The sequence below is a fragment of the Acomys minous genome (genome assembly GCF_964271855.1).
Source record: "Acomys minous genome assembly, chromosome: 13".
NCBI lineage: Eukaryota > Metazoa > Chordata > Mammalia > Rodentia > Muridae > Acomys > Acomys minous.
Window position 1 is genome coordinate 98,498,000 of NC_140495.1, and position 23,910 is coordinate 98,521,909.

A 23,910-nucleotide genomic window follows, 5' to 3' on the forward strand; every position below is an offset into this window, starting at 1 on the left:
GTGTGTGTGTGTGTGTGTGTGTGTGTGAGAGAGAGAGAGAGAGAGAGAGAGAGAGAGAGAGAGAGAGAGAGAGAGAGAGGAGAGAGAGATCGCACATGAGTACACAAGTAGGCAATGGATTTTTTAGAGCTGGTGTTACAGGAGGGTCTGAACCACTCAATGCAAGTGCTGGGAAGCCAACTTAGATCCTCTACCAGACCAGTGCAGGCTCTTAACCACTGAACCATCTCTCCAGTCTCTGGTAGTAATTATTAATGGAAATATTATAATCATGAAAATCAATGGTTAAGACATATGATTTAAAAATATCAGGGTATTTAAAGACCCTTGTAGTTGCTCTATAGTCCCCCACATAGGATTACTTGAGGATAAACTCCTTAGTAATCTTTATCTCATCTAAAATCTCAATTTCTTCCTGTCATGTAATGTGACATTTGTAGGCTGATTGGTAGTACATAGATACTCAATACCATGATCTTAGAAATAGGTAATAGTGATTAGTCATCTCCTTTTACCACTCTACTAGTCCCCTCTTTTTTTTTTGCATGCCTTATTTGCAAAGGGATTATAAGAACTAGGCACTCCAATGAGCTTCATTTCACAGATGAGAGCATTAGACACCAGAGCTAGATGCTTGTCCATAGCTACATGTGGGGTGGTAGGGATTGGTTTTGTATGTCTTGCTCATTTTGCTGAATGTCCTTTGTGTTCAGAGATGTTAACCTAAATGACAGGATTTTGCCTTTTCATAGCTGACCAGTATTTCATTGTGTATATGTAGCTACCTTTTCTTTCTTTCTTTTTTCTTTTTCTTTTTGTTTTTTTGAGACAGAGTTTCTCTGTGTAGCCTTGGCTGTCCTGGAGCTCACTCTGTAGACCAGGCTGGCCTCGAACTCATAGAGATCTACCTGCCTCTGCCTCCTGAGTGCTGGGATTAAATGCCACTACCACCCAGCTTAGCCACATTTTCTTTATGAATTCATTTGTTGACTGGCAATTCATTTGATCTCATACTTGGCTATTGTGAATAATTTGGCAATGAACATGGATGGATGTGTAGCCATGCCCTGTGTGCTGATTAGCTTTAATTGTCAATTTGACATAAGCTAGAGTCCCCTGGGAAGGGCCTTTTGAAGGAGGATTGTCTATATTAGGTTGGCTTGTAAGCATATTTCTGGGGCATTGACTTAATTGATATAAGAAGACCTAGTCCACTGTGGGCAGCTCTATTCCATAGGCAGTGGGTTCTGAATTGTGTATGAAGAGAAACAGCAGTGAGCAAGCACATGAGTGTGCATGCATTCATTTTTCTCTGCTCTGGACCATGAATGTAATACAACTGGCTGTTTCAAGATTCTGCTGCTGTGACCTTCCCACAGAGATGTTTGTAACCTGGAATAATGAGATAAGAAGATACCTATTGTCCTCTAAGTGGTTTGTTGCCAGGGAAATTTATCACAGCAACATATATAAAACTAGGATATCTTTGAAATACATACAAATATATATGTAAATTCCCAGTATTTACCCTTATATTGAATGACTGCATCAGAGAGTAAAGAATGATTTTAAAAAAACTTAAACATGTTCACATTACCACCAAAATGCTTTTTTTTTTTTTTTTTTTTTTTACAATGAGAGAAGTAGTTGGTAGAGCAAAGAGATTCCAACAGAAAGAACAGAAGATACTTACAATCCTATGTCTCTTAAAGGGTTAATGTGCAGAGAGAATCATTAGCAGAACTAAAGCAAGCTTGACAGAAGGTGGACACTACACCTAAACAGACACTTCTCAAAAGTAGATGTAGAAATAGGCAACAGGCATAGGAAAAAAAATCCCCCATGTCCTTAAAATTGTCAGGGGAACAAATCAAAACCACAAGACACCGTCACGTCACCAGGCCAGAACGCCATGGCCTTCTCCCTCTATATGTCATATGGTGAGAAGCACTGCTTTTAATTCCCAGTGCCTTTGACAATACAGCCTGTGTTGAAGGTGTTCAGGGCTCTTAACCAGGGTGATTGAGGATTTGGGGTGAATGATCATAGAGACCATGCTCATCTCTGAGGGCTCCCGTTCCTGAGCGGATGCCACAGCTCTCACACAATTTTTTATTTTATTTTATTAATCTCACACAATTTTTAACCCTCACAGTGGAAGAAGATGACAATGGTTGCAATCTAATGCTCCAGCCTGTGCAGTGAAAAGGGTGATTTCCCCACTATAAAAGCTGAGTTTTTCATAGTGGAAACACCAGGAAGAACCCAGCTGTTATTACAATGAACTCTTAACACGATGCTGGTACATATGTATTTCTTTGCACTTACAAAAAGGCCCTAGGGGAGACTAAATACAGGTACAAAGTGTTGTAAAAATGACATTCATGTGAGAGAATTCGCTGCTCGTATTCTTTGATTTGAAAGCCACCAGCATCATAATGTCACAGAAAAAAATGAAAAAAATGACGTGTGCCAACAATACGGACAACTAGCATTCTTCACTTTTATTACTAATAAACAGCCACATGTTTATTTAAAAATCCCCTTTGCATTTAATCTGGAACAAATGGCTTTTTGTGATAATTCTTACATGCAAATCCTTTCAACTTTGCTATTGTCTGGCAACTGATGACACCAAATGAGTTTCTCTAAGTCCCAGGGGTCCTCAGTGGCATCTGACTGGATTGTCCCCATTGCTCCTGTTTTGAGATGATAAGAAACCAACACAGAGGCAACAAAGCCATGCTCAGGACACAGCATTTCCTGCTGACTGTTTCATTTAAAGAGAACAATGGACGTCTCTAGGGGAATCCTTCAATAAATGACCCCCTTGGCGCTCAAGGCATCTCTCCACATGGACTTTTCAATCCTTTGAAATAATCAGGTGGCCTAACTTCACAGCCAAAATTCCAGCTTTTTTTGTTTTTGTTTTTGTTTTTTTGGACACAGTCTCATGTAGCCCAGACTGATCTTGAACTTCCCACATAGCTGAAGAGGACTTAAACTCCGGATCCTTTTGTCTCCACCTCCCAACTGCTGGGGTTATATACTTGCACCACCCCATGCCTTGTGTGTGTGGTACTGGAGATTGAAGCTCACTGGGCAAGCTGTCTGACAACTGAGCGGCACATCTCCAGCTCAGGTCATTTGTGTTGATGCTAAGCTCATTGAGATCAGGCACAGAGGAGAAGGCTTCGTGAAGATGTTCTTCTCTCACTCTTAGATAGCAAAATAAATAATCTAGACTCTTAGAGAGTATGGAAGAGGGAAAATACTTGGCATTCTCCCTTTACTGTTAACATATATCATACATTAGAAGCTGGAAGAACGGGCTCTTGAGACTATGAGCAGGAATTAGCCTGAAAGAGCATGTTAATTTCCTCACAAAGCCAGTCACCTTAGCACCTACATCATGTTCTGGCTTGTTGGAAAATGTCAGGTTCAGTTGAATAAGTTTTCTGTGAGTACTGCCTTAACATTTTGTTCCATTTAATTGCTTTAAGTCAGATGGTGAAGAGGAAAACTTTTATTTGCTTTTCTTTCTAACTAAATATAGGTGTGAAAAGAAAGACTCAGGATAGTAAGTCTTTTGCCTTTCCTGGTGATAATTGCGTAAGTCCCATGATGGTCCTCCTTTGAACTCAAAGGTTTCCACTAAGTGCGGCTATCCAGCAAACTTTATCATGAAACATGACAGATTTAGTTCATTTAAAATATTATACTTATTTACTTATTGTACCTGTAGTTATGTATGTATTTAGGTTAATATGTATGACAGTGCATTTACAGAGCTCAGAGACCAACGTGTGGGATTTACTTCTCTCTTTTCACCATTTGGATTCTAGAACTGGAATTGGGTGGTCAGACTTAGTGGTAAATGTCTTTATCTACTGAGTCATTTTTCTGGCCCCCAGCGTCTTGTAGGGACTCTGCCTGGAACTAGAAACCTAGCAAATGAAACTGATGAGATGCTCTGACAGCTGCTAATATGAATTTCAGATATGGACCATTCCTGGTTTGATAGACAAGTTCTTAGGTGTGCTCATCCTGATGGCACTGGTTTACGCTTCCTCGTGACTCTTCCTCTGGTTTTTACCATATCATCTTTTATCTTTCTTTTTGTCTTATAATGGTTTTTTTTTTTTGGCTCCCTCTCACCTCAGTTCATGTATGTAAAACACTTATGAACTGACATTCCCAGAAAAAGCTTATTTCAGTGTTCAGAATTCTACAAGGTCAGTTGGGCTGATGGACCAGAAGCTCTGTGATTGTGAGATTGGAAGGCTGCAGCTCTGGAGCCAAATTATACTGAACTTTATTTAGCCCATACCGGCTATTCACTTCCCACCGCTGGGCTTGACCTAATTTCCCTGTGGAGATTTTGGGTGGAGAGGAGGCTCGTCAAGGTTTTAAAAACAATTATTTGCATGAGCGTGCACCCTCATGCCATGGCTTCCATGTGGAGGTCAGAGGGCAGCTTGTGGGAGTTGGTTCTCTCCTTCCACCATTGAGCTCAGGTTGTCAGGCCACAGGGGTGGGGGGGGGGGTGCAAGTGAGTGAAGAGCTATCCCTCTCACGCAGTAAATCTCTTTGAAGTGTACTAACTTCTACCATTTTGGAATGGACTGGAATGTAGAAACCAATTCAAAAGCAAAATTCTCACCCGATAGCATCTGAGGCCTGTAGTCTACAGAGAGATTTCCCTGCCTTGATGTAACTGCTTGTCTTATGTTCCTCCTCAGAGCTTAAAAAGTGCCTGACGGAAGCCTAGTTCTGTTCTGGCACTGTCTAGGTGCAGCCAGTTGTGGAACACTGCCAACAGTCAAACATCTCTCTTTCTTTCACGGAGGTAGCAGATACTGAAAGTTCTACAAATCGAAGAGATAGCCTTTTTGTTTTGTACTTCTTTCCTTTTTTTTTTTTTTTTAAGTTGAAAGTTTGTTGTGTCTTTTTACCCCCAAATCAGTACCATCTTTTTCTCTCCATTGCAATGTTGCTGAAATATAAGAGTTAAATTTACTCTGGGGACATGCAAAGGAACTCCAAAAGGGCATGAAGGAATTTCAATTTAAATACAAGAGCCACACAGAGGTCTCTGACAACCCTACAAGGAAAAACTTCTGCCTTGATTATGCTGCCACCACCTCAGCTGAGGTTGCTGTGCTTATGTATTTTTTTCAGTGGAGGTTTTCCAAATTGAGGGCAAAACTAAGTGCAAGGTAATTGAGACATTATATAAGCAGATTCAAGAAATTATTGATTATAATACTTTCCAAGTCAAGCATTGTCTGTACACCCATGCTCCACTATCTTTTTTTACTCATGTAAAGAGAGGAGGGATGTGGTTCATTTGGTAGAGTATTTTCCTAGCATGCATGAGGCTGGCCTTTGGTTGGATCCCTAGCACTGCATAAGCAAACTGGAGGCAGAAGACTCAGAAGCTCAATATCATTCCCACCCTCTTAACAAGTTTGAGGCACCCAAGAAGACATGAGATCCTGCAGAATAGAAATTAGTAGCAACGCAGAAGAACCAGGCAGAAAAACATGAGCATCAGATATGTTGAATTAAGTATGATGAGGCACTAGGCCAAGGGATCCTACAAAGGCAGTGAGCATCCAAGCCACCCGGCAGATTGCTGTCTGGGTGATTAATTTTAACTGCATACTGGAATGTACCGAGGTGTCATAAGCTCTGTGGGCATTTAGCAGAAAGATTGGTGTGTCATTTCTTATTGCAGCTTCAATGCCATGGTGAACGATTTCCCCTTAAGACAAATTTTTTGAACTTTAAGTATTTGAGTAAGGATATTGAACTTTTTAATCTCAAAAGTGCCTTGGCATCTCATGTGGTTCACAGAGAGTTGAGACTGGATGCTTCTGGAAGGTACTTCTCTATTGTGACTTGACAATGAGCCTTTGATCTTTGGAGTACAAGACCAAATCGAGGCTTGTCATAAAATTATGAATAGCTCTGGGATTAGAATGTGGGATTTGGGCTAGATTTGTCTAGAATAGCTTTTCACCTGCTGTGTATCGGTAAAGCGAAGTCTTTGGGATATAAAATTGTTTTAGATACCACTGAGTAAGTTTTTTTTCTTCCAATTCTTTGACTTCAAATTATAGCCTTTCTAACTTTTCTCTTGATTCTAAAGCCCTCTTTAAAAGCATTTCATTGTGACCCTTTGAAGGATAATTTCAGTCCTAGCAGCACCACTGGCCTTTCATCCAGGTGACCCACAAATGTGGTCCACAGAGTGATGAATAGTTTCTCTCTCTCATGATCATGTTGGTCCAAGTGATTCTATGACATTCAGTGCTGGGAAATGTCAGCCATAGTATAAACATGGGGAGGGGCCAGTTATTTGAAGAAAATCATATATGAAAACTTTTTTTTTGTTAGGGTAGTTTCTTTTAAGGAGAAATTGCAGAGCTGATGCCTAATGGGACAGAGAGTGAATAAAGGTGGTTTTTTTCTTTTTCTTTTCTAGAAGCAGCAGATGCTCCTGAGCTTGTTGACATGAGAAGGGAGCCAGTTCTGCTGACCCACTCATCTCTTGGGGTTCTATTAGCTGAGATGTAGGCATGAGCTTGGCCAGGACACTTTACCTATTCAGTAACCAGGAGACTGGCTGCTATGGAAACAGTCATTCATTTCTGTCTACAGGCCTAGCTCCCACCAGGTTATGAAAAGTAGCTTCTCGATGTTTATAGCCCAAACGAATGCAGTCTTGAAGAAATCCTATTCTTATGGGGATTGGAGTTTAAGTTCATTTGATTTTCAAGGCCTTTCAAAAATCTGAACATAATGCCAGCTTTGAACAGCCCAACGAGAAGTCGAGATGAGCGCATTGCTGGGGGTTATGGGGCAGCAGATGAGCTGATAGACCCATAGACATTAGACTGTGCCTTTGGGGATTGTCTGTTTGGTCGATGTGTTCAGTCAAAGACTAGATACCAAGCAAGATAACTATGGAGCAAGTTAATGAAAGTAGTAGAGGTGTTGAGCTTGCATGAAACTAAACCGACACCTGCTTTTATCGCCTTCTGTCTACTAAGCTGTAAGCTAACAAGGACCTTATGCAGAGAAGGTGAAGGTTGCTAACAATTCGCTCATTATATGTGGGGCTACATTGTATTTGGGGAGCTTTGCTAGGAGCTATTTATCTAGGTATCTGGGACACAGCCATCAAACCGTTGAATCTGTGATGAGAGGGCCGTGGAAAGATAAGTGTCGGACAAAGTGAAATCCCAAGTGTGGAGAAGATGTAGGGACAAACTGAAGAGCAGTAAGGCATTCAGGATTATGGACTGACATCATACAGTCTCTCTGCTGAAATTAACCATTGCTGACTCTGTTACATGTGTGACCTGCTTCCTTGAACCCCATGTCTTTCTTTCGTGAGGGTTAACATGACATGACTGCCGAACTAAGGGGAGAGAAGTAATCTTTTTATGTCGGCTATAAATTCCAGTACCAGTTTTCTAATTTAATTTTCTGCTATCCCACCTCTACATATTCTCAGAGCAGATTTCATGGCTGGTGTCAAGGGCGTTAAAATTTCCTATCCAGACATGTGACCTCACGTGCCTTGGCATTTTTGCAATTTGTCAACTTGAAGTTAGTTGTCTGGTTTCTTTGGATACTTCTCATTCTGCCAAATGAGGAGTGCTTGGAGAGCAATTTAGGCCTCTGCAGAACGACTCATTTCTTACTTCCACAGACTGGTTCTTGATTCAGTACGGTCTTTTACATCTTACACACTTAATTAAGTCACCAAAAACGAGCTCTTCTGTTTTTGTGTTTTCTTTTCCGGAGCAGGCCTAGAGTTCTGCTCTCACAGTCGGGTATTTTGTTACCCAGGTTACAGGGATGGCAGTACGGTGTCACAGCTTTGTAGTCATGGCTCCCTAAGGCTCTCTGTGTTCTCACTCTTGGTCCCTTCCTCTACAGCCTTTGTGCCATGTCTCCGTTCTTGTTCTTACTTTCTTTAAGCAGAACAGGAAAAAAAAAAAAAACAAAAAACAAAAAAACAGCCTCCTGTGGGAAGAAGCAGTATTTGCTCATGTCATGCTTTAATCAAATTTGGTTTTGACTAGAGAATAATATGTACATATTAATTGGTGACTGATGAGGATGTGAGGATTATGAAAACTAGACAAAGATTACTGATGAGATTTTTTTCTAATCTGTATTTGATAATCTCATCTGCAAAGCATAATTTATTTTGTTTTCTTAGCTATAATTACAAATGATTGAAATCGGGAGATTAAATGCCAGCATTTTAGTTGGTTGGCTGCCCAATACAAATGGTGTCATATGCTGAGAACCTAGACACCAGCATATATTAAAGGTAATAGATAATTTTGTTTGAAAGTATTTATGATGTTCATATTACCTATGATGAAAGCCCCTTCCACTGAGCTTTAGCTAGGTAAAATTTTATTAAAAATATAAGTGCTGTATTTTCTGTCTAGAAAAATGGAGAGGTGAAATCTTATTAAGTTCTCAGAAAAATGTCATAAAAGTTTAGCTGTGCCACAAATCCCAGGGATGCCGTGAACCTCGTGATGGGGCCCCAGTGCGCAGACAGTGCCCTAGCTGGTAAGCATTGTCATCAATATGTTCTCACGCTTGTGTACATAATGTTACAAATACCTACTGTTTAATTTTCCCCTCTAAGTGAAGAGCCTTAGTTGAAGGAAATGTACAAACGCAGCAGCCTCAGCTGAGGTGGTGTCAGTGGCGAACGAGGCGGTGGATTTTCCTCAGTGAGTTGTCACAAGACCTCTCTGAGGCTTTTGAGTTTTAGTTTAAATCCCCTCTGTGGTCTTTTGGAATCCTTTGGTGTGTCTCCAGAGTGAGTTTCAAGCGCTTGATAGTTAGTTCATCACTGTTGCCGGCCGGGGAGATGGCGCAGCAGTTATGGGCATAGCTTGTTCTAGCAGAGAACTGGACAACCCGAGTTCGAGTCCCAGTGTCTGCATGTTCTTCACAGGCATCTCTAAGCCCAGTTTCAGTGGGTGCAGTCTCTCAGAAATCCCGGGAAAAAACAAAAACAACAAAAAAAACCCCAGTGTACAGAAAAGTTCATCAGTGTTGCAGTGCAAGGAAAAAGGTGGAACTGACTTGAGGTGAAAAGATATAACAAACCTTCAACTTAAAAAACAAACAAACCCAAATATAAGTGAAAAGAAAGCAGAGCCTTTGGAATTTGTGAGTTTGAGGAATGCCCAGCTTTTACACATCATATGAACACGATTCTGGATCTGTTAGTGGGGACAAAGGAGCAGACACTTTTCAGGGAGCCGGAATAGATGGCGACCATGTCACTTGTGCCCATTTGTATCTGCTGCAGGAGCATGATCTGGAAGCCCCCCCCCCCCACACCCCCATATTGTAGAAAAACCGTATGTTCCTTCCACTGCAATGACTGAAGTAACCAGTTCCACTATCGGAGGCGTGAGAATAAAACAGTGCCAATTAAAGGTACCAATTCTTCCTTGAGCAGCAAGAAAATTTGGAGGTTTCATAATACGGGCAATCTGGGATACGGCGGCCATTAAGAGCGTATTGACTATGTTAGCAGGCTGACAAAGAGTGGATGTAAACATGGGAGAGGCTCTTGATGCTGACGCAAGGCAGAGAACGGGTTTTAAATTCATGTCACTCCTGGTACAGATACATGTGTTTAAAATATAACCCCTGCTCTTGTAAAACATCATACAGGGAAATCCCTCCTAAGGAGCCAAGTTGTTTTTATACATCGAGACCCTTTCTCAGCAGGGAAGGAGGGCCCTCTGGGCTTTGTGAAAACACTTCCTCAGACAAGAAGCCATCTGTTTTCAGGAAAGTACAGCTCCCAAGGTACACTGACCCTTCCTAAGTCTTTTGTTTGCAGGCAAATATGGCCCCTAAGTAGGGGAGGTGCGGGGGCCAGGGCAATCTGACCTCTTCTAAGTTATTTCAGTTTTGATCATCATTAATAAGGTATCAGCTAATTGAAAAATTATGTATCCTATTCATAAAATATAAATTTGATAGTTACAAAAGTTTTTTTTTTAACTTTTCATAAAAGTCTGGTCAAGGTTATCCCTGCTTTGACAGTTAGGTGCATCAGGGCATCATTTGGACCTGTTAGAGTTGAAATACAGGTATAATCTTACCAGGGGTTTAGTTTTCTATCCTTGTCTGTAGTCTCCCATGGTTATCCATATTCCTGATGCTTCCGTATATACATTGCAGCTAAATATTTTTTCTGCCATATTTCAATATGGTAGAATACATTTTTTTCCTCTCGTGAATTTTGTGTCATAAGTTGAGCAAGCCTTGCTACAATGAAATACCTTGACAAAAACAAGTTGAGGAGGAAAGTGTTTTTTAGCTTACACTTCCATGTTGCATAGTCTTATCACTGAGGGACATCAGGACAGGAACTCAAACAGGACTGGAACCTGGAGGCAGGAGTTGATGCAAAGGCCATGGAGGGGTGCTGCTTGCTGGCTTGCTCAGCCAGGTTTCTGCAGAACTCAGGATCCCCAGCCCAGGGATGGCACCACCCACAATGGACTGGTCTCTCCCACATCAATCACTAACTGGGAAAATATTCTACAGGCTTGCTTGCAGCCCCTTCTTAGGAAGACCTTTTCTCAGTTGTGGTTCCCTGCTTTCAGATGACTCTAGACCATGTCAAGATGCCATAAAATTAGCCTGCACAATCTGTTGCAATCTGTTTCAGTGTTGGTAGAGAAGCTGCCTTTGAATGTGCTCTTAACTAAAGCACTGTTTTCATTTATGAAACTTAAGGCCAGCCAAGTAGCTTCATTTCAACCCAGCACAGTTCAGTTATTTCCGTGTAATAAATATTTTCCTTCAGGGAAAAATATAAAACATTTTTCCCAAATTTTAATTATGAAAATGAAAGTCCTATAAGTTGAAATTCAGGTCCAACGTTGAAAATTTATGTTTGATATTCAGAGTATGTTTATGTGATGTCTAGTTATAAGTACATTTGTTTTCATTGATTCTTTTTCTATTTCCAAGTAATGTTTTAAAGCTACCAGTAAATATACCAGAGTGAAGATGCCTTTTTCCGTGTTTAGCTTTTATTTAAATTCTGCATCCCGATACTATTAGTATCAAGTAAAATTGATAACCATATTCATATGGTTGGTAGCCATATTCATAATAATGGGCTTTGGTGACCAAAGAGGAAGAAGAATTCATCCACTTTATTAAGATACTTCAAAAAAAACAATCTTCAAAGATTCCTTTAGAAAACTTGCCTCTGTCCATGTATTTCTCATAATTTCCAAGAAGGTGGGTGTAGTAGAGACCATGGAAATGTGACAGTGAGGAAATAGCTACAGACAATGAGAACATGCCCAAACAGATCCCTGTGTCCTCACTAGAGCAGGCCATACAAAGTGCTTTTTGTGTATTCTAACTGTAATTCTTATTTGCAATTTTAGGTCCTCATGGACAGTGACTATGTAGGAACTGATGATGTATTCACCACAGTGGGAAAGGATAAAAAGAGTGAAAGTTAACTTAAGCCACATTTGAACATGAGAATTACTTGGTTTATAAATGTAAGACTTGGTGAATGAATTTAGAATGGTTCGTTTCAAGCAGAAAGCTGGTGTGTGTGTGTGTGTGTGTGTGTGTGTGTGTGTGTGTGTGTGTGTTGAGTAATAGCTAGCATACTCTGAAGAGAGCTTGGAGAAATGATAAAACATTATTACTTACTATCGGTTTCTATTTACTTTGTGAAAATTTCATCTTTAAGTTTGACAAATATCTCGAAATTACTCCTAACTGGATTCTTAAAGAAATATCCTGTCAAACATTTATTAACCAAGAGTGACCTCTTACAGCGAAGAAAAGAGAAATATCAGGGGGCCTACCCATTAAACCCCAAGTGCCATGTTAACAGATCCTTGCCCCCCCTCGCAGCACTAGGAAACCCATCAGAGGGTGCCTGGCTCTTCCCAGCCGCGCTGTCTACAGTGAAGCACCAAAGTCACTTTCTCCAAAGACTGCACCCATGGACCTAACTTTCTAGTCATTTTGGCCTGTTGTTTAAGCCACTCACTGGTTCCATTAGTTTTAGTGCAACACTTTCCAGATATATAACCTGACTCTCTTACTTAACCAGTTTCCAGAAAACAAAAAAACAAAACCAGATTGTCACTCAGAAAATTTGCTATTTTAAAGTTTTATTCAGCTGAAAGCAAATACCCCCAAATCGACAGTGAAAATCATGCTGGAAAGGAAGAAGCCCCGTGTGCTGCTGAGCACCTGTACTCTCCACTGTGTGGGAACCTGAGGCAGGAAGATCGCTCGAGCCCAGGAATTCCCTGCCAGGCTGGGAACATGCGAGAGCAACCTGCCCGACCCCCCACCCCAGCTCATCAGGTTTCCTCAGGCCTGAGCACATCCTCTTTCCCTGTGGCCTGGCAAGGCAGTCCCAACAGGGGGAAGTGATCAGAAGGCTGACAGCAGAGACCATGGCAGAGAAGCCCCCTCCCCTTAGTAGAGGACTCAGATGAAGCCTGAGCCACTCATTGGCTACATCTTTGTAGGGGGCTCAGTTCATGTCCATGCATGGCCCCTGGTTGATGTTTCAATCTCAGCAAATTTGGAGAAGGTTCTGTGAGGTGCTGAGAAGAACTTATATTCTTTTGTGTTTGGGTGGAAAGTTCTGTAGACATCTATTAGGTCCATTTGATTCATGAACTCTGTGAGTGTCATTAGTTCTCTATTTGGTTTCTGTTTTGATGATTTGTCCATTGGTGAGAGAGGGGTGTTGACATCTCCCACTATTAATGCATGGGGATTGATGTATGATTTAGATTTAAGCTTTAATAATGTTTCTTTTACAAATGCTGGTGCCCTTGTATTTGGGGCATAGATGTTCAGAATTAAGATGTCCTCTTGGAGGATTTTTCCTTTGACAAGAATGAAGTGTCCTTCCCCAATCTCTTTTGGCTATTTTTTTTGGTTGAAGATCTATTTTATTAGATATTAGGATAGCCACTCCAGCTTGCTTCTTGGGTCCATTTGTTTGGAAAATCTAATGTAGCTACAACTTCTTGGAGGCTAGTCTTACATTGAAAAATTTCCATCGAGTGTTCCCAGGGTTGTTTCGTTCTAGAACTGTTTGCCATTTATCAGCAGAATTGTTTGATGAAGGGAATATACCCAAAAAAAGAAAAACAAATGACAGAGATAAACTTCTTTAAGTCCTGAAAAATGTTTATCAAATGCATGAACTGTTAGAAAAAATTTGAATTCCTCATTAAAGGCTTTTTCATTAGTCTTAAGGATATATGTTTTCTAGTATTTGCTATTATCAATACTTAGGTATATGGAGCATTTTTATTGGGAAAGAATAAATCTTACATTATGGTTGTAAGATGTATGATGATATCATTTAGGGATCAAGAAAGCAGTTTAATGCTAAGTAATTTTACCTAGCATTTAATTCCTATTATGATTAACACTTAGCTTTTTAGATATATAAATACTTTCTAATGACCTAAATTTTTCTTTTTGTAAACATAGAATCAAATTAATTTTTTAGTAAGTTTATGCTACATAAAATGTTAATAAATGATTTATGTCAAAAAATAAAAATGGATGCAGAAGCCTAGGAGATGGCTCAGTGGTTAGGAGTATTTGTTGCTCTCACAGAGAACTGGAGTTTGGTTCCCAGCACTCATGTTGGGAGACTCACAGTTAGCTGTAATTCTAGCTCCACATGATCCAATGTTCTCTTCTGGTCTCCCTGAGCACTATACACACACACACATGTGCGTACACACACACACACACACACACACACGACAGAGAGAGAGAGAGAGAGAGAGAGAGAGAGAGAGAGAGAGAGAGAGAGAGAGACCGACCAACCGACCAATATTTAAAATTTGGTTCAGATTCTCTTCAAAGACTGTGTACTGTGTGGAAGACACAGTCTCCTAGAGATTGTAGCACGTGAGCTACAGCACACAGTAAGAGATATAACCTTGTATTTCTAAAGAATGTTGCCTGAAAATTATCAGCACAAGTCCTTGCTAATGTGATAGGTTACAAAACTAATCTTGCTTTAATTTTAATCTTTCTAACTTACAATGGAAGCTTTTTTTTTATTAGGAAATGTATGTGTTGAGGTCTAATATACAGATGGTAAGATTCGTGCCATTTAAAAGTCCAGGTTAGTGAGTTTTGACAAGTGCGCTTTGCCGTGCAGTCAGCACCACCATCAGACTCCTCAGTACTTTGCCTCTAGACATGCAGTGTTGTGTTCCTGCTGCTGTTGCTAGCAGCCTCCAGCCTCTGGGCCCATGGCCTTTCCAAAGACCCTGAAGGACATTACTCTAGAATGCTTATCTCTCCAAAATGCATTTCTCTTCTCTCTGTGGTTTCCCCACACCTTAGCAACCCTATCAGCATGCTGTCATCTATGCTGGTTAGCTTCTTTGTTAACTTGACACAAGCTGGGGTCACCCGGGAACGAACCTCAAGTGAGAGAACATGCCCATCAAATTGGTCTGTTGGCAAGTCTATGAGGTGTTTACTTGATAGATGATTGATGACGGAAAGCCCAGCTCACTGTGGGTGGCACTACCCCATGGCAGGTGATCCATGGGGTGTATAAGAAAGGTAGGTGAATAAGATAGAAGTAGCAATCCCTCCTGTTCTCTGCTTCAGTTCCTGCCTGACTTCTTGTGACTTCCCTCAGTGATGGACATGGGAGCCTAAGATGAAATGAACCCTCTTCGCCCCAGGTTTGGTCATGGCGTTAGACCACAGCAGTAGAAACTAGATTACTGAGACATGGAATTTAGTAGTTTTGCATTTTATGTAGCTGCTCCAGTTGGTGTGCTAAGAAATAGACTTTGAATTTCTCTTTTCGTTACAGCAGCCCCTGGTTCCAAGACTTTATACCAGGATGGCTATGATGGTAGTCTGAACAGTTTGCAGATCTTAGTATTTGGTCAACTGAGAAAACACGCTACTGTCTCATAGCTGATGTCCACCTCGGGTGGTCACCTGGGAGCCTAGTGATGGAGAGCCTCCCTTCCCAGAGCATAAGGCTTCCTGGGCTGTAGTGACAAAGGTACTCCATTGAATTCTTACCCATCCCTACTCCTCTAGGTTGTGGCCAATGCTCTGTTCCACAGCATCCCAGTCAGAACTTGCCCCATGGTGCTGCTCAAGTGAAAAGGGTGGGAATACAGCTGCCACCGAAGCCAACAGTTGTTCAATGTCTACAGGTTTACACATACATTTCTGTCACTTTTAAGGCCATTTACTTCATTTTTCCTTTTGAGCATTTCATATGTGAGCACCATGTTTACGTCCACACTACGCTCTCCCTACTCTGACTCCTCCCATGCACTCCATTTCAAATTATCAACATTTTTTATTCTTCAGTTATTATTGCCCCCCCCCCCCATATTTATATAGACCTGTTGAGTCTTTAGTATTGCTTATGCATATACATGTTTAGGGGTGACCACTTGGGACTGGATAACCTATCAGAGGCTGACCCTGTGGAACCCTGATTCTTTCTCAATAGACATTAGTTGCCTACAGCTCTTCATCTAGGGGTGAGGCCTTGTAATATCTCCCTTATCTATACTGACATATCGCCTGGTGCTGTCATTGTGCAGTCTTATTTAGGTGGCCATGATGCTAAGGGTTTTAAAAAAATATTTTATTTTCTTTACATATACATTTATATTATTACACACATATGCAATAGATTACCTATAGTATGAAGGACCATGACACAATCAGGAATTATATATAGATGTTACTTTCTTAGTGTTTTGGCTATTTGTATTTGACAGCCTTGAAGAAGACATCTTCCCTATCTTGGTGTGTCTAAATTTCTGAATGTAAATCACTCTCCATCACATCTTGTCATTAGCAACTTAAAACACCGATCTAGACCTAACCCCTAAACAACTAAGCTTCGTTGTAAAACTAAGCTACCTGGTCTTCAACTCCATCAGAGACTTGAGAAGGAATAAGCTTGATTACCTGAGTATGCCGGGAGTGCAGGTTAGTAGATGCTAAGGTTTTAAGAGCCCAGTTCTTTGTCCTTTGAGCTGGTTTTTTTTTTTTTTGTGACTTAGTTTCATAAGGAGGAGCCTGTGGATTGTGTGTGTCTGGTGTTGTGGGCTGTGAAAAGTCTGCTGCACCACCAGGATTTGAACTTAGCCTGTTTCTTACCCATCTCTTCGTGGGTCCCTCATACACAACTTAGCTGTGCAGTAGTGGGCTGCCAAGTTAAACAGCCAACACATATTATAGGAGATGGCTCAGTCTGACTAAAAAAAAAATCTGTCGCCCATGGGATGGACCAGTTCATCCTACGGAGGGGAAGGCACTCAAGAACAAATTACTTGCTCTGTTTCAGTTCATCATAATTTATCCTGATGCCCATAATTATAAAAAAATAATTCCTTTAATAGAAAGGGTTTGTGGACTGGAAATATGGGGAATAGAATAGAAGATGTGACTAAAGCCAGTGTAACTTCTAAGGGTAGCTATGGTCTATTTTACAGGGATTTTTATTGTAAGTAGCAACAGCTGTGAGTGACACATTACACTCTTGTAATGACATAAACACCAAGAGAATTTGGCCTTCAATAAGCCTTGGTAGAAGATATATTCCACCTGACAGAGTACGCTTGAGTAAAGTCTGAGGTTATGACTTCAACACAACCTCAGAGAACCACTTTCTCATCTACTCTGGTGTTGAGAGATGTGTTCTGGCAGCTGAGAAGGTGACGTTAGAGTTTGCTTTGCTGTTTTGAAATGCTTCCTATGTAGAAGGTTAATTATCAGTGCACCACATTTGTAGCATGAAATTGGGACTTAGGGTGACATCATTGTGGGTGATAAGGACAAGGGAGGAGGAATTCTGTCATGCATGGGGTGCTATGACAAGTATACTTTGGTGTGGTCTTAATAAAGCCAGTCCAAGTGCTGGAGAGTTGTTAAAGTTCTTTCTGTACAAGCAAGGGACCTGGGTTTTGATCAGCAGTACCTATATAAAATTCCAGGCCCAGCTGGTAGTGTTTCCCAGTACTGAGGAGGCAGATGCTGCTAGCCAGAATACCCACATTGGTGAGCATCAGGGTTACACAGAGATCATGTTTAAAAAAATAAGTTGGAGAAAACAGTTAACATTGACCTCTGACCTGTAACTGCATATAGGCCCATGTGAACACGTGGAAACAATATATTTCACACACACGTGCACATATATGCACACATGTGCACACACACACACACACACACACACACACACACACACACACACACACACACCCCTAAACAAGTCCAGTACTCCAAAATTTCTCAGCACCATGTAGCCTTAATACATTTGCACCCTCAAGGGTGAGGAAATGTCTGGAGAAAGTTGATAAAGTCAGGTTTAAGGTAATTAAGGAAGGTTCTGTGGAATTTAATCAAATGTCAAAAGAGTCCTTGGGGGAGAAGAATGGAAAATCATTGCTACTGTGGCCCTTCCAGGCCTACGTGGCAAATTGGTTTATGGTTTAGGAATTACCTAACTTGAAGAGAAGAGAGGCTGTGATTTTTCTTTTTCTGACCCTTTATTTACAAACATCTTTGCAGATGTCACATCTGGAGATAGTTTTGCAGCCTTTTTCTTTAGTTCCATTCTTTGGAACAGTCACCGAGGAGGACTGCTGTCAGCAGAGGGCGATTCATCTTTTGAGCGGAGCTTGAACTTTGGTGCTCTTGCTGCAAGGAGATATTGATCGCAGCCTGAGGTGCTCACCCCTTCTCCTCCAAGGTCTGGTAGCCATTGCTTTCTACTGTTAACAAGACCAAATTCCACTCTTTTTCTTGTGCATGACGCTCAGTGACACACAGCTCTGCACAGTGGAATTTTTTATATCACCTCGTGTTGGGAAAAGCCCACTATGTCTTCTTTAGTCATTGACTACTACCACCCAGGTGTAGGAGTTTAAGTTTCATGGTGGGCTGGTGGGTCTTCTTCAAGCTTTCTTTTGGAAGTGGCAGAGAGTGACTTCCACCTATATATTTTTTTAAAAATTTTTTTATTAATTTATTCTTGTTACATCTCAATGGTTATCCCATCCCTTTTATCCTCCCATTCTTCCCTTCTTCCCATTTTCCCCTTACTCCCCTCCCCTATGACTGTTCCTGAGGGGGATCTCCTCCCCCTGTATATGCTCATAGGGTATCAAGTCTCTTCTTGGTAACCTGCTATCCTTTCACCTATATTTCTTTAGCCAAAGAAACTCTTGGGATCTGATTTATCTCAAACAAGGAAAGGAAATTATATCCCTACTATATTTTCCAAAAAGGAGAGCTAGAAACTGTCCCAGCATTAGCTTCCCAATACTGGGAAGTGCATCCCCCCATGTTTGAAGATTAAAAAAATTTTTTTTTAGTTTTGTCATGTTGTTTAGTCTAGCAGGTCACCATGAAATCTTTTTATCAAGAGTACAAATACTTTCCCGGCATGTCTCCTAGAGACCACTTCACCCATTGCTCTGTTTGGCTGCTAGCTGCTAGTCTCTTCAGTAATGGTGAGGTGGACTCCTTTTCCTTGGGGAAGAGAAATCCATGGGTTGTTTCCCTTGCCAATAACAAAAATGTTGGAAAGCCGAGTGGGAAATCTGTTGCCATTGGCATCTTTCACATGAGCCATATCAAAACAGTCAAGATGTCTCTCTCTGTTGATGATCACACCAATTCTTCCCATGTTAGGCCTCCTCTCACTGTACACAGGGTCCTGGTGTCAAACTTGGTGAAGTCGGTTATTTTGCCAGTTTCCAAATCAATCTGAATGGTGTCGTTCCCCTTAATGAGGGGATCAGTGTAGCAAGCAGTGCGAGCACCATGGGTCACCAGCTGTGGGATTCCCTTTGTGCCCACAAAGACCTTCCTCACTTTACACAACTTGTACTTGGCCTCCTCAGGTGTAATACAATGAACAGCAAAACTCCCCTTGGTGTCATAGATCAGCTGGAAGTTCTCTTCAGTCTTGTCAATGGTGATGACATCCACAAACCCAGCAGGGTAGGTGATATCAGTTCTGACTTTGCCAACAATCTTAATGAAGCACCACGTGCAAATCTGTTTTACTTCAGCTCCAGTCAGGGTGTACTTAACCCTGTTCCTTAGGGAAATGGTCAGACGCAGACATTCCCTCAGCTGAGGACCAGTGGATGGACGAAGAGCAAACACACCAGTCAATTTATCCAGCATCCAATGTTTTGGACCCGCTACATGCTTCAGATGTTTCTTGGGACCATGAGCCATGGTTGCGCTGGGAAAGGAAAGAACATGTTTGAAGAATTTAAGGAATTACATTTCCAAGGCATACATAGATCTGCAGACTTTTTGAGTAGACTGTTGACATCTTCTAATCTTATGGGATTATTTTAAAAGCTGATCTGAGATGACAAATACAATGATGCTAATCTTCTCTATTCAAGATTAATTAGTAAAATGTGCAGATTCTCTGGTCTGTCCATTGTGAGCATACAGGGCCCAATGGAGACAGCCTTGGCTCATTTGTTTCTTTCCTACAATATTTTAGATTGATAAAGTTCAGACATGCAGACAGCTTGAAATGACAATATTGAAAGAACATTCATTGATCAACTGGGTTCCACCAATGAACTCTTTCTATACTTGTTTTATCCTTTATCTACCATCTATCCATCAGTCCACCTGTGCATCATTCTGTCTGAGTTTTTGGTGAATTTCAATGTAAGTTCTAGATATAGATACGTGCCCTTCTACACACACATGAGCGTGTTTGCATAAGTGGATTTCCATGCCTGTTTCTGGTCATTTCCACGGAGCATAGAAAGTCATCAACGTATCATGCAGTGGGTCTTAAAAATGCTCTATCTACCTGCATCACTTGTTCAAGATGCAAAGAGTAGTTAGCACCTTCTGGCTCCTTTCTCCTTCATCATTTGGCTCCACTTTCTCCTCCTCAAAATTCTCAGTCATCTGAATTTTTTTTCTCCATAAACTTCATTTTGCCTCCTTGGGAATTTCGTATAAATGGGATGACTTAGCACCAAGCTTCTGCTTTTGTGTGAGGCTTAGCATGCTTTGAGACTCACCTATTGTGCTCAGAACAGTTAGTTTCTCTTCCTTATGCACAGCATCCCACTGCACACCAGGCTCTTTTATTATCAGCATACTGCTGGGTCCTTGGCAGAGTTTAGCTCTTTGAAAATCATATCTAATTCATTCTTCTTTAAAAAGCTAAGGCTTCTTTTTCTTTTCCCTTAAGAAACTGTCTGAGATTTGGAACCGTGTATGGTACATGCCTGTAATCCTGGGAATTTGTGGGAAGAGGAAGGGAGGTCTTGCTTTGGCTAGACAGCAAGGAAACAAAAAGCAATGGCAGGGGGAGAAACAGAGAGACAGCGAGAGAGAGACAGATGTAGAGATAGAGATAGACAGACAGACAGACCGACAGACAGACAGATAGATGCTAAACCAAGTGAACATCTAACATTAGGATTTCTGGATCATGGGTAGGCCTTTATATTAACCAGGAGTTTTCAGAGGAGCGGAACCAATTGGGTATATGAGTGAGTGCTTGTACACGTGTGAGCACGTGTACAGATGCGATTGTAAGAAGGGGGCTTATTAGATTGGCTTATAGGAACGGAGACTGGATACTCCCACAATAGTTATTTACAAGCGGGATAGCTGGAGAGAGAAGCGCTACTCTGATAAAAAAAAAAAAAAAAAGATGGCACCAGTAATGTAGTCCCCAGCTGAGGCTGAAGGCCCAGGAGTTCCCTGCACTGACACTGATGCAGGGTTGCATTCAGAGACTAAAGATTCTGGAGTCTGATGATTACTGGCCGTGGCAGCAGCCGAGACTGCACCCGATTAGGCAGAGTATAGTGCAGGCGTGGGCTTGTTTGTCTGTGTTCTGCCTGTGTGCATCTAGGCTCCCAGCCCACTGGACAGTGCCCACCTGCCTTTGGAGCAGCTCTTCCCAACTCCACCATCTCACCTACTGCAAGGCGGTCACTTATAGAAAATCCTCACGGGCACACCCATGGTCGAATTAACAACCCAGAATAGTCATCATGTTTATGCTTCTTTCTGTGTGTGTGCGTACATGTATCTGTGCATGTACAGGTGTGTGTTCATCATACTGAGATCCCACTATCTGTATGGACATTCTGTTTCTCCACCTTCTCCCCTACATCAGATGATGCCAATAATTTGATTTCTGCTGTTCTGGTGGGCGTAGGTGGGCAGGTTGCTGTGGTTCCACTTCCCATGGATCTGACATGGATGCTCACACACTTCTTTCTGTATCTGTTGGCTGCCATCACATCTTCTTTTGAGAAACATTTACTTTGCTATTTTGCTTGGACAGTTTTTTTAATTTCTTAATTATTAAGTTGTATCTCTTTATATTTCCTGAACACGTTTGTCAGAGCTGTGTTCTGCAGGCATACTCTTTCCCGGAAGGATGTCAGCATTTCAGATTCTCTTGGTATTTTTTGGAAGAACAAAAGCTTTTCCATTTCAGTTGTGATTTTATTTTAAAGAGAAATTACCCATTCTCTTCGCACAGATATACCCTCTATTTTCTACGTAAGTTTTTTTTTTTTTTAATTTAACTTTGTCTATAGTCTGTCTTACATGATTTGTATGTGTAGTATGAGCCAGGGCTTGATGGCTGTACATTTTTTTCCTTCTTAAGCTGTTGTATTTGTCTGTTGATTAAAACTCCCTTCCTCCAGAATTGCACGGATGGCTCTTTAGATTTGTGGATGTCACGCGGCAGCATGAGTGTGAATCTTCACTCTGTCCCCTTGATGTCTTTGTCAGTCTTTTAGTCTAGTACCTCCCTGTGCTGAGTCGTGTAGCTTTGCAGATATTCTCAAAGTTAAGTGACTTAAGTACTTCAACATTATTTGACATTAAAAAATTACTTTTCATACAGTAGGTTCATTAATGAAATTAAAATTAAGTAATTTTTAAAATTTAATTTTTTAACACATTTTTATTGAAAATTAAAAATAATTCCTATTACATCTCATTTTCTATCCCATCCCATGCATCCTCCCATTCCTCCCTCCCTCCCACTTTCACCCCAATCCCCCTTCCCTATGACTGTGGCTGTGGGGGACCTCCTCCCCCTGAATATGGTGCTAGGGTATCAAGTCTTTTCTTGGTAGTCCTCTATCCTTCTTCCGAGTGCCATTGGGCCTCCTCCACAAAGGGACATGGCCAAATATGGGGCACCAGAGATCCTGTGAAAGTCAGTCCCCAGTCTCCACTTAGCTGTGGAGAATGTTCTGTCCCTTGGCTAGATCTGGGTAGGGGTTTGATGATGACTGCCCGTTTTGTCCATGGTTGGTGCCTTAGATCAAGCAGAATCCCTGGGCTCAGATCTAGCCATCATAATGTTCTTCTTGTAGGTTTCTAGGACCCTCTGGGTCCCCCTACTTGCCTATCCTCTATATTTTCCTCATCTAGAGTCTCAATAGGATGTCCTCACCTCTATCCCCGTTTCCTGGTAGGTGCAGACTTTCATGGGACAGTGCCATGGCTCGGCAGGGTCTGGCTTGTGCATTCTCTTGCTCATCCAGCTCCTTGGAGTTCATTTGAGCTGCTTCAAATCTGTCTCATTTGTTCGCTCTTCAGGGATCAACAGTGACGTGGACAGAGTGTATGCCTAGAATCCCAGGATTCTCTCTGACTCCATCCTTTCTCTGCCTTCCCTCCTCACGGTGCAGTCTGTGGTACCTTGAAATCCTAAGCACCAGCTCTCTAGGGTCAGAAGGAGACTAGTTTCCTATATTACAGCTACTGGGTATGACTATGGCTCAGGCAGGGCTCCTCGCAGGCAGAAAGTGCTGAGTGAGAATTCAGTCAGTACTGGCTCGGCTTTCAGTTGTCACCTCTGCAGACGGTGCCCACTTTTGTTTGCTCTGTAACGTACTCCTAGAATTTAGGACAGGCTCTAGAATTAGTAGTTGTCGTCCGTGGGGGCGTTCAGACCTTTAGGATTTTACTAGTTGAAGCCAGTTAATCAGGTTCAGGTGTCTAAGTTGTAGTAATATATGAATGAAGTCTTTAACTCTCAACTTCAGTATCAAGAAACAGATTTATTGTGACTTATTAACCATGTTTCTATCCACGTAGATGATGCACACCTGTCACCCCAGCATTTGAAAATGAATGATCAGATAGACAAACAGCAGACAGACAGACAGGAGCATCCTCCAAAACCTCGAAACCCCCAAATCAGAAATTCTATAGCCATGTATTGCCTTCTGAATTTACTAATTTTTTAAATAGATACTTATATATCCTATAATACAGAGCCCTGTGCTTCCTTGACTGCAGAATCCAGAGAAGCCTCAGCTTCAGGGACCTACAGGAACATTATCTCTGGTTCTTAATCTCCTTAAGTTTTCTGTGTCTACATTTGGCCCACGGCTTGTCTTCCAGATCAACTGGTCTGCACTATTTGCATAAGTAATTTCAAGGATCTTGGTGTGATTTAGAAATCCTTATTGTTTTCTTTTCTCCTTGCTATAAATGGGTGGTCTCATATATGTGGAGGGTTTAAAGAACAATGTTTATGGAGTATTTCCTTTTCTATTAATTGTATCATATTTTACATTTCTGAGACTTGTACAGTGCAAGGCACCCTGTGTCCTTTCTCCATGTGACTTTCTTCCTCTGCATCTCCTCATTTCCCATCTTTGTTCTCTCTGACACCACTGTATTTTTGACATCCTGGGAGAAGAAATGAGAATTTATTTCAAGCATGACCTCACAATGACTCTTGTCATATTCATTCCATCATGGCCTTAGCTACTTTACACCCTGCAA

The 23,910-nt window shown here is 41.4% G+C and overlaps 1 pseudogene across 1 annotated transcript; it reads right to left on the reverse strand.

Annotated features, from left to right (window-relative positions):
• Positions 1-18,551: 18,551 nt before the first annotated feature.
• LOC311581928 (small ribosomal subunit protein eS4-like) lies at positions 18,552-19,404 on the reverse strand (annotated as a pseudogene). Its single transcript has one exon. The product of its transcript is annotated as a small ribosomal subunit protein eS4-like (transcript).
• Positions 19,405-23,910: the final 4,506 nt, after the last annotated feature.